Source organism: Petaurus breviceps, unplaced genomic scaffold (assembly GCF_028583685.1).
Source record: "Petaurus breviceps papuanus isolate PSGF00001 unplaced genomic scaffold, PetGlider_PUasm1.0 90602, whole genome shotgun sequence".
In the NCBI taxonomy this organism is placed as follows: Eukaryota; Metazoa; Chordata; class Mammalia; order Diprotodontia; family Petauridae; genus Petaurus; species Petaurus breviceps.
Window position 1 is genome coordinate 3,061,243 of NW_027187283.1, and position 12,734 is coordinate 3,073,976.

Sequence of the window (12,734 nt, forward strand, 5' to 3'; positions counted from 1 at the left end):
TACTTTGAGGTTCAGGGTGCTGACCTTTTCTCCTGAACAAGGTAAACAATATATGTCTGACTGATTAAAGTAATCTTGTTAACCCATTTTGAGTTGCTTTCCTTTAACAAAGCAGATCCAAAAACCTGTGGTAGCTGCAAACCCTGAGGACGCTTGGGGTGCTTGCTGCTACAAAATGGCATCACGAACAGGATCTGCAGAGTAAAAGGAAAGTATGGGGGCTGGGATAATTGTTTGTTTCCCAGTTGTGGTAGCTGTGACTCTGTGGAGCCATGGACCAGGAGAGAAGAGTGGCCTGCATGCAGACTTCGCTGAGCTGAGAGCGGGAATGGTGAGCTGCCTGCATCGGGACCTGGGCAGAAGCCAGGAGCGGCTGCCGCCTGCGGGAGGAGAAGGAGCCCAGGAGTTCGGAATTCAGCCACAGGAAAAGATAAGAACTGAGCAGCAAAGCAGGGGCACTGAGTGTGTTTCCTGGCTGCATCCCACAGTTTGGGACCCAGGGGGAGGATGGACTTGTGACTATGGTGGGTGGGATGAAGTGCCTTGGATCCCCAGGGACCCCACCTTGTTGGTTTTGTTGCCCAGCCCCCTCTCTGTGCTTGGAAGCTGGGGCTGGAGCTCTGTGAGGGGAAGGATACCCCTCCCCCCCCAACTTTATTTGAACTGAAGTGATAATGGTGATAATGCTATGTACTTTGTGTTTGTTTAAGGCCCAGTGGCCACTTTGGTAACTTTAGTTCTGTACTTTGACAATGTGACCTAAGAAATGTTCAGAGCTAATTCAAAAGTAAATTGTCTATGCTATGGGCATGAAAGATCTTGGGCCCAAATGTAATGGGAATGCAAATTTGGAAGATCTTCCCTGCCCCTAGGCTAAAATGCACCTGAAGCCTGGGGAGGGAGGTTTGTTTTTCAGTAGATACTTCTTGATTGGCCAGTGAATCAATAAGGTTGTTACATTCTCTGAGCCAGGAGAAAGCTATATAAGCCCTGATGTGTAGCTTTGTTTTGGGACTCACTTTGAGAAGTGTTCTGTGATTTGATCTGAATTCTGGGAAGCCGTTGTTGAGAGTCCCCCGGCTTTGAAAAACCCAGAATGTGGACACCCAGATGTTGACTGGGTATGGATGTAATGGTTGGACAGTTTGGAAATCTGTCTACTTGATGTTTCTGTCTTGATAATTATGCCTGTATACTTTGAGGTTCAGGGTGCTGACCTTTTCTCCTGAACAAGGTAAACGATATATGTCTGACTGATTAAAGTAAGCTTGTTAACCCATTTTGAGTTGCTTTCCTTTAACAAAGCAGATCCAAGAACCTGTGGTAGCTGCAAACCCTGAGGACGCTTGGGGTGCTTGCTGCTACACCTGTCTACTATGACAGTGCAACTTAAGATAGTATTAGCTTTCTTAGTGTACTGACCACTAAAAATAAAGCCCCAAAGTTCCATCCTATTTTTCAGTCTAGCTTAATAGAGTACTAAATGTAGACTTCTGATATTTGTATAAGTTTTTTTTTACTATTTTATGATTTGTGCTCATCAACTACGAATGAGAAGTACCAAATAAACATGATTGATTTTGGTACCATTGGTGTTTCAACTTCCAAATGATTAAAAATATCACTAAGGTTAAATATTTATCCTTGATTAAATTACTCAGTTTTAATAAAATAATTATGAAGCTGATGACATGAGTGACATGTAGAAATTTATGGTTGATGATTCTAAGAATTCTTCTAGAATGTTCTTCCCAAAGATTTTTCCCCCAGTTCCTTGGTTCTCTCTCTATATATTTTTATCAGTATATAGGTATGATCTAAGAGGCAGTATGTTATAATGAGAATAGTACTTGTCTGAGTCAGAAGGCCTGTGTTCATATTTTTAACATTAATGGATTTTAACATTGTGACTCTATGAAAGACACTCAATCTCTTAGAGTCTTAGCTTCATTTACACTTTTAAACTTTTAAAAATCTTTGAAATTAGAAAAAATACACATAAAAATTGCTGCAAAGAAAGTACTTTTTAAAAACTCAATGTACAATATAAATAATAATTATTTTCATGGTTATCATCACAGATCTAGCACGAGAAGGGACCACAAAGGCTATCAAATCCACCTTCCTCATGTTATAGACAATGATAATGATTCCAGAGTAGGATACATGACTGCTTAAGGTCCCAAAGTAGTAGTATTTGACATAGGTCCTCTTACTTCAAAGCCAGGATTTTTTTTCACTGTGCTATATCTTACTGATGATGATGATAGCCAAAACACATAAGGGTATATTTTTAAGACAAGATTATCATATTTGTAGGCAGAATGTTCCTTTTAAATTTAAATTTTACACTGGTAAAACTAAGAAGGAAGAGAACAAACGTTTCTTAAGCTCCTACTAAGTGTTAGACATGCTAAGAACTTCATAAAGTTCTTTCATTTGATCCTAACAACCCTGGGAAATAGGTATTGATATTATTTCCATTTTAGAGTTGAGGAAGCTGGGGGAGACAGTAGTTAAATGGTTTAACCAAGAACACATAGGTAGTAATTGTCTAAGATTGGATATTAATTCAGGCCTCCCTGTTTCTGAGCATAGCAGTCTATCTACTGAGCCACCTAGACATTTTCACACAACAGAGATTATCCCTGAAAGGTAATAAAGCTCTCTCTGGGACTTGACAGGCTCCTTCCTCCCTTCATGCAGCTTCCTGTTCACCCAAAAGCATAAAAAGTCCACCCACATGGACTTGGTTCTTGTCTGATTTGGTGGATTTCTGAAGACTACAGCAGTTGCCTTACCCTGCTGACTTAACACGTTTCCACATGGAGACAAAGGAGATGGGCCACATCCAAATAATATAAATTCTTCTGTATCCTTGTTGTAGGTCCTTGATCTTTTAGGGCAAATTAAAACTCTTTTTGTTTTAATTTGGGGTACTTAATTTAATCCCCATATCAAAACTGAATAGGGTCCTGGCATTATGTCTGGCCCTAACTTTTGACATAGTTAGGAACTGGGACAAACCACACACCATCTTGGTTCACAAAGCAGTTTAGTTGGGAGAACAGTGCTAAAATTATGGAAAATGAGATGATTGAATGAATGACATGACACTACATGGATCCTTGTTGGGAACTCTTCTAAAACTGTCTAGTATTTCTGATTGTGGAGAGTTCTTCAGAAATTGAATGGCTAGCACAAATAAGACTGAAAGTGAACTATCTCAGCATATTTAGCAACTAGACACAGAGCTATTAAATTTCAGAAACTACCCAATGGAAATCAAAAGGCATGTAATCGAGCTGCTGATCTCAAAGGTGAAAGGATGCCTCTTGATAGGCCAGAAACCTACCTTATGGACAGTCTCTGACTTGAAGTTTCTGGCCCTACTCAGATCTAAACTGTGAGAAAGAAGAGGAGAAAGTGAGAAAGAGATTGCTCCTGCTCTGAGGGAGTAAGTGGTGGCTGAGTGGGCCTCTTTCTATTCGGGAACTAGAGTGAATGCAGAAGTTCAAATAGTAACCTGATGAATTTCTGGAGCAATGGCTCCTGAAGCTATGGACTAATGGACTCCATACTGAGGAACTCACTGCAGAAAAATTCCAAATGTTGCAGGATTTCTCTGATGACTTGCTTTTATAGAGTCAGCAAGATTTATCAGAGCTTCCAGGTGGAGAATACTCTCTGTCTCTCTTTTACGGAGATGGTCAGTTTCTCTTATCTGGCCTTAAAAAGATGTAAAGAAGATTTCTTAGTGGAAGCCAGCTCCAGACCCAGTGGATGGTGCCCTGGACATGGAATCAGGAAGACAAGTTCAAATCTAACCTCAGATACTTACTAACTCTATCACTTTCGAATGAGTCACTCAGGGAAAGACTCTGTTTGCTTGCAGTTCCAAATCACCCAAAGTAGTGACTCGCTATAGTATTTTGAAAAGGAGTTACTTGCCTGTTACTAGGTCCTTGTTACTACTGAACAGAGGATGTAGGGTTACACATTCAATTTTTCTGAGAGTTGCCTATTTTGAATTAGGTGATGTAAGATGGTTCCTTTAACAATATGGGTAGAATGCAGGAGGTGTCTATTGCTAAATGGAAATAGTATTTTGAAATCATGCTTGCTTGGATCTTTCCTGTGTTAGTATCAATCACAAACAGGTGGTGATTATGCCAGAGACTGAGTCTTCAATTTCAATTTAGATTCTGGAACAGTTTGAATGCAAGAAGCTTATGACCTTTTCTGCCACTTTACTAAAGATGACTATGATACATGATGGAAAAAGTGTTACTATATGTTCTATGGCCGATATGTTCCTTCTCTGGCTCTAGTTCCTCACATCTTTGGCTTATTGTCACTACCTTGCACTTGGACATCCACTGTGCATTGCAAAAATATCATGTCATTCACCATGGAAACTAGATCACTGACATCCAAAACTAAGGGTAATTAGATGTAGGGAGAAAAACGTCTAGGATGTATGTTCCAATTATCTGGCCAAGTTAGGCATTAGTTCATGCAAACTAAAAACATCATTGAATAGTCTTGTGCTGTGATTGTTAGAGAGGGAAAAAGAATGAAGTTTTCCAATGATTTTTTTCTTAATCTCATAACTATTTTGGAGTTACATATACCTCTCTTTATATGCTCCATGATATAACATCAGAGTCTAAAAAATGTGTGACTCTTTTCTTGGCCAGAAAAGGCACATAAGACACAATAACTAATACTCTAGAATAGTTCTTAAATTATTTTTAATGTTTTACTAATCCTTGTGCTTTCTACATCATAGTCAATTTCAAAATTATATTCCAGGTGAGCTTTTTCTTGTAACAAAGAAAAGCAGTTATGTTTGATTTTATGTTTATGTTGATTTTATTATTCCTTTTTTGGATGACCAAATTTTTTTCATAATACAGGTCTATGGTAAATTACCTAATTTTCCATAATTCTTTTACAAAATGCTTTACTTTTTTATTATGATTATTCCCCTTAATCATAATAAAATAAATTAAGGCTGCATCCTTTTTTTTCTTAAAAAAAGCAACCAAAAAGAAAACTGAATCTGATAGAATATGCCAAGCAATGATCTTGAATCCCTCATAACTCTACTAAAAAAGGGAAGTATGTTTCACAATCTGCTCCTTGTGACCACAATTTGTGATTACAATTAATATGAATTCAGCTGTTGTTCAATAATACTTTTGTTTGCATTATTCCAAATACTGTGTATTCCGACCTATTTGTTATTCTTCAGTTAATTTTTGTATTAGTTAACGTGAACTTTCCCTTGTGTTTTTAATTCACTTTATGATGAAATAGAATTCCATTCTTTACATATAGCACAATTTGTTGAACTACTCTTTTCACAGTAAGAACACATTTTGTTTCCAAGTTTGGGTACTTATAATTTGGGAGCTATATCTATATCTACACAAATATAGAAACACATAATCATATTTAACTAAATCAATTTAGATATGGTAGATTGATGGATATAAGGATAAATCTGTATCTCCCTATATGTGTATATATGAAACTAAATATTAATGGCAGTACTTCATAAACAAGAATTATAAATGAACTGTATCTCCATCACAAGGAGAGTGATGTCAGCTTTGTCAGCTTATCTACTAGGGTGTGGGTCTTAGTCTCATACTATTGTGTCATTTCACTATAAAATTAGAACTTTTTTAATTCTCAAGAATCTTCACTTATACATATATAAATATGGAATTAGAGGACTATGTTTGGGGGGAGGCAGAAATAGGTAGAGGAGAGAGTTTTACAAAGTAGTTTTGATTTTTCTTCTATCATATCAAATATCCTAGTAATTGATATGGCATAAGGACTTCCCAGCCTATAAAAGTTACCTGGTTCGGGGAAGCCAGGTAGCACAGCAAGTAAGAGCACCAGCTCCAGTGTAGGGATGACCTGGGTATCGAATCCGGGCTCTGACACTTAGCACCTACCCAGAAACACTTGGCCACGTAACCTTGAGCAAGTTACTTAACCCCAGTTGCTTAGGGGTGGCCAGGTGGCTCAGCGAGTAGGAGCACCGGCTCCAGTGTCGGGATGACCTAGGTATCAAATCCGGGCTCTGACACTTAGCACCTACCCAGAAACACTTGGCCATGTAACCTTGAGCAAGTTACTTAACCCCAATTGCCTTAAAAAAAAAAGTTACCTGGTTCTTTCTGTATGTGACTGTTACAGTGATGTATCTGCTCATCATTAAATGAGTATACTTAAGAAATTTAACACATATCTTGTTCAATATGTTTGATTTTTATAATAATTGCTTTGGGGGACATTCATCTTTGTGTTGATTTTATTTTTCCTTTTTGGGATGACCAAAATTCTTTCACAATATAGTTCTATGGTAAATTGCCTAATTTCCCATAATTCTTTTACCTAAAGGCATTACTTAGTATATGATTCACATCCCCCCCCCACCCTTCCCAACACAATCAGATAACCTATGGCTGTATCTTTTTTTTTTCTTTGTTAAAAAGAAAGTGTGCTAATAAGATAGGAGATCTGTCTGGTAAAAAATAAACTGGTAACAGAAGAGAACCAAACATAAAATGCTATGACAAAGCAAGATTTCAGCCTTAATATAAATAACTTGTCTCTCTAGATATCACCCCATCACAAGAAGCAAGCCATCTAAGCATTAGGCAGTAAGGATTGGGAACATCTATCTCCCCCTTTTATTACAGAAGAAATATAGGAAATTATTATTTAAATAATTCTACAAATAATGACAAATCACAAAAGCAATTGTCTCTGTAATGAGAATGGTAACCTTCTAAATATTAGGTTGCAGAGAAACCAATATACTTTGTACATGAAATAGAGATGCAGTATAAACATGTAAGCAGTTACCAGCAATTTTTAAACTATTAAAGACAACACAAAATGATCTCTTAAAGAAAAGTACATAGTGATGAGCTAGTCACTATATTTTAAAGGCCTAAGTGTAATACAATTCAAAGTTACAGAGAAGTGAAGTACTTTAGTACTGTTGTGGTAAATTATCTTCCTTGGAGAATAATGAAACTGCTTATGAACTTTTCCCCCAGCTTTGATTAGTGATATTGCTTGATAGTGATAGTGATTAGTGATATTAGTGCCTTTGGCACCAATTGAACTTTTTTTTTTGCTAACAAGCTGATATTTTTCCTCCATATTTAAATAATGATCAGAGGTTGATTCATTGGATATAAACCAGTGAATTTTACATTACAGCTCTGTTTCAGAGAAGAATATATGTGCAAATCAATCCCCCTATTTATATTGCATTAGCCACTCTGGAAATGATAGATCACTGGATCAAGTGATAGAAAATTAAGTTTGTTTGTTTTTTTTCCTTTTAACCCTTAAAATGCTGAAGTGGATAAAAAAGTGAACTTTATTTTTGGTAGATTGTTGTATGGTTTCAAGTGACATGGGTGTTTTCTTATTAGAACTAAAATCTATCAAAAGCCAACCTATAGCTAATGATACTTTTTTTTAAAATTTTGCATACTGTTACATGATTCTTTTTATTTAAATTGTTCCATTTTTTCCCCACTAAATAAAATCTAGAATTGCATATATTGTGGTGTCCTGGTGAGGGCAGCAAAACCTTCAGCATCCATACTTTAATAAGACAATTCTTCATCTATGGGGACTGTAGACTTCTAAAAAGACGGCTTCCCTATCTAGAAAAAAATAGCTTCCCAGCCTAGAATTGTCCATTGAAAGCCTAGCAGCTGTATTTTGTTTATCTGAACAACCAATGACTTATCTTTTCTAACATAAGTAACTAAGGGTTTGATTTTATCTCCCTCTCCCCCCTCCAAAAAAATCTTCAGGGAAATTTGACTTGGAATTCAGGGCAAGTTGGTTAAATTTCGTTTCCTATTAAAAACAAACAAACAAACAAGATTAAACAAAAACAGCAATTTAACTAAGAAATTATGCATAATAATGTGAAGAACAAAGAAACTGCAATAAGAAAAGTGTCTATATATTATATATATAAGTGATAGAAATGCTATGTGATACTGCCAATATTTTACTTATTGAGGATTATGTTGATCTAAATAAATTTTAAATATGTCACTTGACTATACTTGAATGTACAATGATCTATTATGCTGTGCAATTTTTTTTTGTCCAGAAAAAGAAAAAAACAACATAATGTCTAAGAATGGATGTATCCTAAGGCTTTTCCGGGCATAAAAGGAATTTGAGCTATATCATTTAAGAAAGCTGGATGTAGGAAAATTAATTAATGCCCAATTTGCTCTACTGGTTCCAATTCTCACTAAGTTAGTTTTGTTAAAAATTCTAACATCAATGATGGGTTTGAATCGCAGCTCTTGTACTTGGTTTCTTTTGAATACAGTTAAGTCATGTAATCTATCTGGATTTAGTTTCTATAAGACAATGGTGATCTTTGAGATCCCTGCTGGATCTATATCTGTGTTCCTGAAGAAGTAAATATGATACTTAAAGAAGAGCAAGGAAACCCACCAGCATTTGTAAACGAAGTATATTAAAGTGGATGCTAGGTTACAAGAAAACATTTTTCTGTTGAAATGAGACAAACAAGTTTTGATGGAAGTCAGAGGAATCAGGAAAGTCCTATAACATGAAATGCACTGCCTGATGAAGGCAGGACAAGGAAGAGAAGCACAGGGTGGGTTCATATCAGCAAGACATCAATTAGAGAACATAAGGAGTCTTTTCACTTATCATAAAGTGGTAGAGTATAAGGAAAGAAGAAGAAAAATGTGCTTATACTTTAATAAGAGAGTTGAAGGAAAAACAAAGACCCTCAGTTCTACATAAGGTTGTCTCCAAGGATTCTAATTTAACAAAAGCATTTAATATGAGTCAAATCTTTGTAACTATTTTTAACATTTTCAGGCAATATGATGACACTTTTGTGCTCTAGAACAATGTTTGGAGACCTTTATGGGACTAAGGATTTTTAAAACATGTATTTTTTTCTGCAAAATTGAATACATTTCCATAAGTAAAGTAACAAAATACATGTCAAGTTACTACAACACCATGTTTTGTACTTCTCTCATACATAATGTCTTTGGTGTTCATAAAGAGAAATTCCATTGTCTCTAAAAGAAATTGAAAATGATCTCATTAATTCAAATTTAATAGAGGTGTTGACCTGATGAGATATGAACACAACCGTGGATCTATGCAGGTGGGGATAAGGGCAAAGGTCAAATTTCAACTTAATATCCTTTATCAATGGCAAAGAAACTTCAGTTGGAACTGTTTAATCTTCATATCTATTTCTTATTCTGAACTCCATTATGAATTAACCCAGAAAATTCAAAAACTAAATGAATATATTTGAAATTTTGTATAGTGTAGTATTTGATTTTTTTTTCTTTTGAATGGGCCAAAGTAGTGATACGTTATGTTTTTATATCTGAAGGCCGAAAAAAGAAAACAACAATAATCCTTAGATGGAATTTGATTTATTTTTAAAGTTACTGCTACTAAAATGAAATTTTATACTTTCAACTGCAGCATGTCAGTACCTAGAAGTCAATAACATTTATTGAGCACCTGCTATGATTGCTGGTAATAAACAGCTGCTACCCACAGTTCTTCATGTAGATATATATATATATATATATATATATATATATATGTGTGTGTGTGTGTATATATATATATATATATTTTAAGCTGCTTAAAAATCAATTAAAATCTTCAAATGAGATTCTGTTTCTTTACGTAAGTATTCATTGCATAAAAGTTTGTGGGCTATTAAGTTTTATACTGTAACTCCAAAGTTATATGTTAACAAGAGGCAATATAAGCAGGGAAAATGATCAGAGGAGGTGAAGGCAAAAGCTGAGAGGTACTTCAGATCAACTAGAGAGTTCGTCTGCTATCCTAGGTGCACCTACATCGGCAAATATGGAAATGGCCTTTGGAAATTGAGCTGGACTTCCATATTCTTTAGTAATTTTCAACAAGAATATTTCTTTTTACTTAAAAGAAGCTATACTGCTGTTATCTTGTGAAAAAAAAAGATCTTCAAATAAAATTACTCCATTGAGCACCAAAGAACTTAAATGAATATAACTCTAGTGTTTTCATTCCTACTTAAAAGCTTATTTTATAACAGCATATAGTTTAAATAAAATGTTATTAACATCTATTGTGATTAAGTCACTTTTTTCAATATATATTAAACTTTCCATTTCCGGAGAGAGTGCCATCCTTTGTAATTAAGAACACAAGAATGTAGCAGTAGGGAGTAGGAAGGACAGAATAATGGCAAAAGTAAACATGACATAAAAAAATGACAGTATATGCAAGATTCCATAATTAATATCTTGAACCTCTTTAAGAAGCCAGGGGAGATACATTTTTGTGTCTCTTCTGTGAGGTCAAATTTTATCATATCATTTTAACAGAATTGTGTTTTGATGGATTTTTTGTTATTCTAATTTAAATTATTGTAGTTCTTAAGTGTATTGTTTTCTTAATTCTGTTTACTTTGCTTTGGTTAACGTTTATCATGCCATGTTTCTCTTTCTTCATCATATTAATTGATTTGTATAGTGCAGTAATGGTCCATAATATTAATTTACAATTTGTTCAGTCATTCCTCAATCTATGGGCAATTACGTTGTTTCCAGATTTTTTCTGTCATTAAAAATCTTTGCTTTAAGCACTTTGTTGTATATGAAACTCTTAGCATGGAACTCATTAGTATATGAGCATAGTATTTTTAAAAAGCTGATCTAAACTCATAGAATCTTTGATGAAAGTGATAAGTTGACAACTTTGATATTGATAAATAGAATGAAGAGGGACTTATTTTGTAGGGACTGGAACATCTTTTATTTTCAGAATTCAACTTAATATATATTTATTAAATATTTTCTGGTCAAAAGCACTGAATGGTACACAATGTATGATATATATTCTTCCCCTCAAGAAGTTTACCACCTATTGGAAAAACTGATAAAAACATTATAATTCAACACTTAAAGAGTGATTCAAAACAACAACAGAAGATAATACATGAATAATTGTGAGAAATGTAGTACAGTATTGTAGCTTTAGAAGTATGATTTTATTATCTTATGGTGGAAAACGAGTAAACTGAACTTTCACTAAGCTAAATCTCTGATATCCATTTATGAAATTCCTATTTTACTGAAGAGGCAGCTAGGTTACACAGTGGCTAGAGGGCTGGATCTTGAGTCAAGAAGACCAAAGTTAGGGGTGGCTAGGTGGTGCAGTGAATAGAACACTGGCCCTGGAGTCAGGAGGACCTGAGTTCAAATCCAGTCTCAGACACTTAACACAAAATAATTAGCTGTGTGACCTTGGACAAGTCACCTAACCCCAATTTCCCTGTCTTCCCCCCTTCCAAAAAGGTCAAAATTCAAAGAGGTCCTCAGAAACTTACTAGCTGTTTTGACAGTAGGCAAGTCACATGAGTTCTGTCTGCCTCCGTTTTCCAAACTGGACTATCACAAAACTGAACTGTAATATCTGGAACAATATTCACACCTACCTTAGAAAGGATTGTTTTGAGCATCAAATGAGATAACATTTGTAAAATGCTTAGCACAGTGTTTAGAAAACAGAGGATTATTAATAAATGCCTGCTACCTTCTGCTTTTGCCTTCACTACCAAAACTCATAAAATGGCAGGCTTAAAAGATCAATGCACTTCCTAAAAGTGCATACTCCTATTTATATTGATAGGTTCACTCATTTTTATGGAGAAGGGAACTTTTATTTCAAATATGAAATATATGAACACATAAACATATGTACATCTATGTATATATATGCATGTATGCATGTATGTATGTATGTATACACAGTCACATATCCTTAAAATCAATGGCATAGAATGCAGAATTATCTTTTAATGACCACCTATGTGGATACCCTTTTAATTGAAGCTGATTGAAACCCCTCTGTAAATCAAAACTTTTGAACTACTATTACTTTAAAAAAATAAAATAACACGGGGTGGCTAGGTGACACAGTGAGTAAAGTGCTGGTCCTGGAGTCAGGAAGACACAAGTTCAGTTCTGGCCTCAAAAACTTAACACCCACACAAAAAAACTAGCCCTGTAACCTTGGGCAAGTTACTTAACCCCAATTGCCCTGCAAAAAAAAAAAAAAAGCTAAAAAAAAATAACATTCCTCATGTGATCCTCAGTCTTCTGATGAGGAGAATCCCCATAATTAGTTAAGAAGGTCCTTACACATGACCATAGGGTTCATTACTAGAACTATAGTATAGTTAGAAAATTTATTTGATTTGCTTTGATTTCAAAGCCTGGTGCTTAGCATAGTGTAACATTTTGTAATTTCTTAGTGATTTTTAAAAGTTCATTATTGGTAGCTATCAGGAACCCATGGTCACCTCTAAAACATCAGACAACATTTGATTAGGACTTCAGTACTATCAGTTAACTACCATGTTTCCCCGATAATAAGACACTGTCTTATTATATTTTTTTGGACAGAAAAACACCAAAGGGCTTATTTTCAGGGGAGGGCTTATTTTAATGAACATTGACAGCAATTTTAATAAACAGGTAAATGTTAACAAAAAAAATGTACCAGCAAGCAAATCACTGGGGAAGAACAGGATGACGCGCTCACTGCTGCAGCTCTGATTGGATGCAGCTCGGAGCACGGCATGCGTTTCACGGGGGGGGGGGGGGGGG

At 35.3% G+C, this 12,734-nt stretch overlaps 1 long non-coding RNA gene and 1 pseudogene across 2 annotated transcripts in view; both read left to right on the forward strand.

Annotated features, from left to right (window-relative positions):
• LOC138142740 (uncharacterized) overlaps window positions 1-1,279 on the forward strand; it is a 78,737-nt gene extending 77,458 nt beyond the window's left edge. Inside the window, exons 1-2 of one of the 2 annotated variants that reach the window (XR_011163534.1) lie at window positions 1-41; window positions 246-1,279. This is a non-coding gene — a long non-coding RNA (uncharacterized lncRNA). The remainder of the gene's footprint in view (window positions 42-245) is intronic. The other variant, XR_011163533.1, reaches the window with a different exon arrangement.
• LOC138142713 (large ribosomal subunit protein eL33 pseudogene) overlaps window positions 1-12,734 on the forward strand; it is a 263,679-nt pseudogene that overhangs the window by 175,764 nt on the left and 75,181 nt on the right.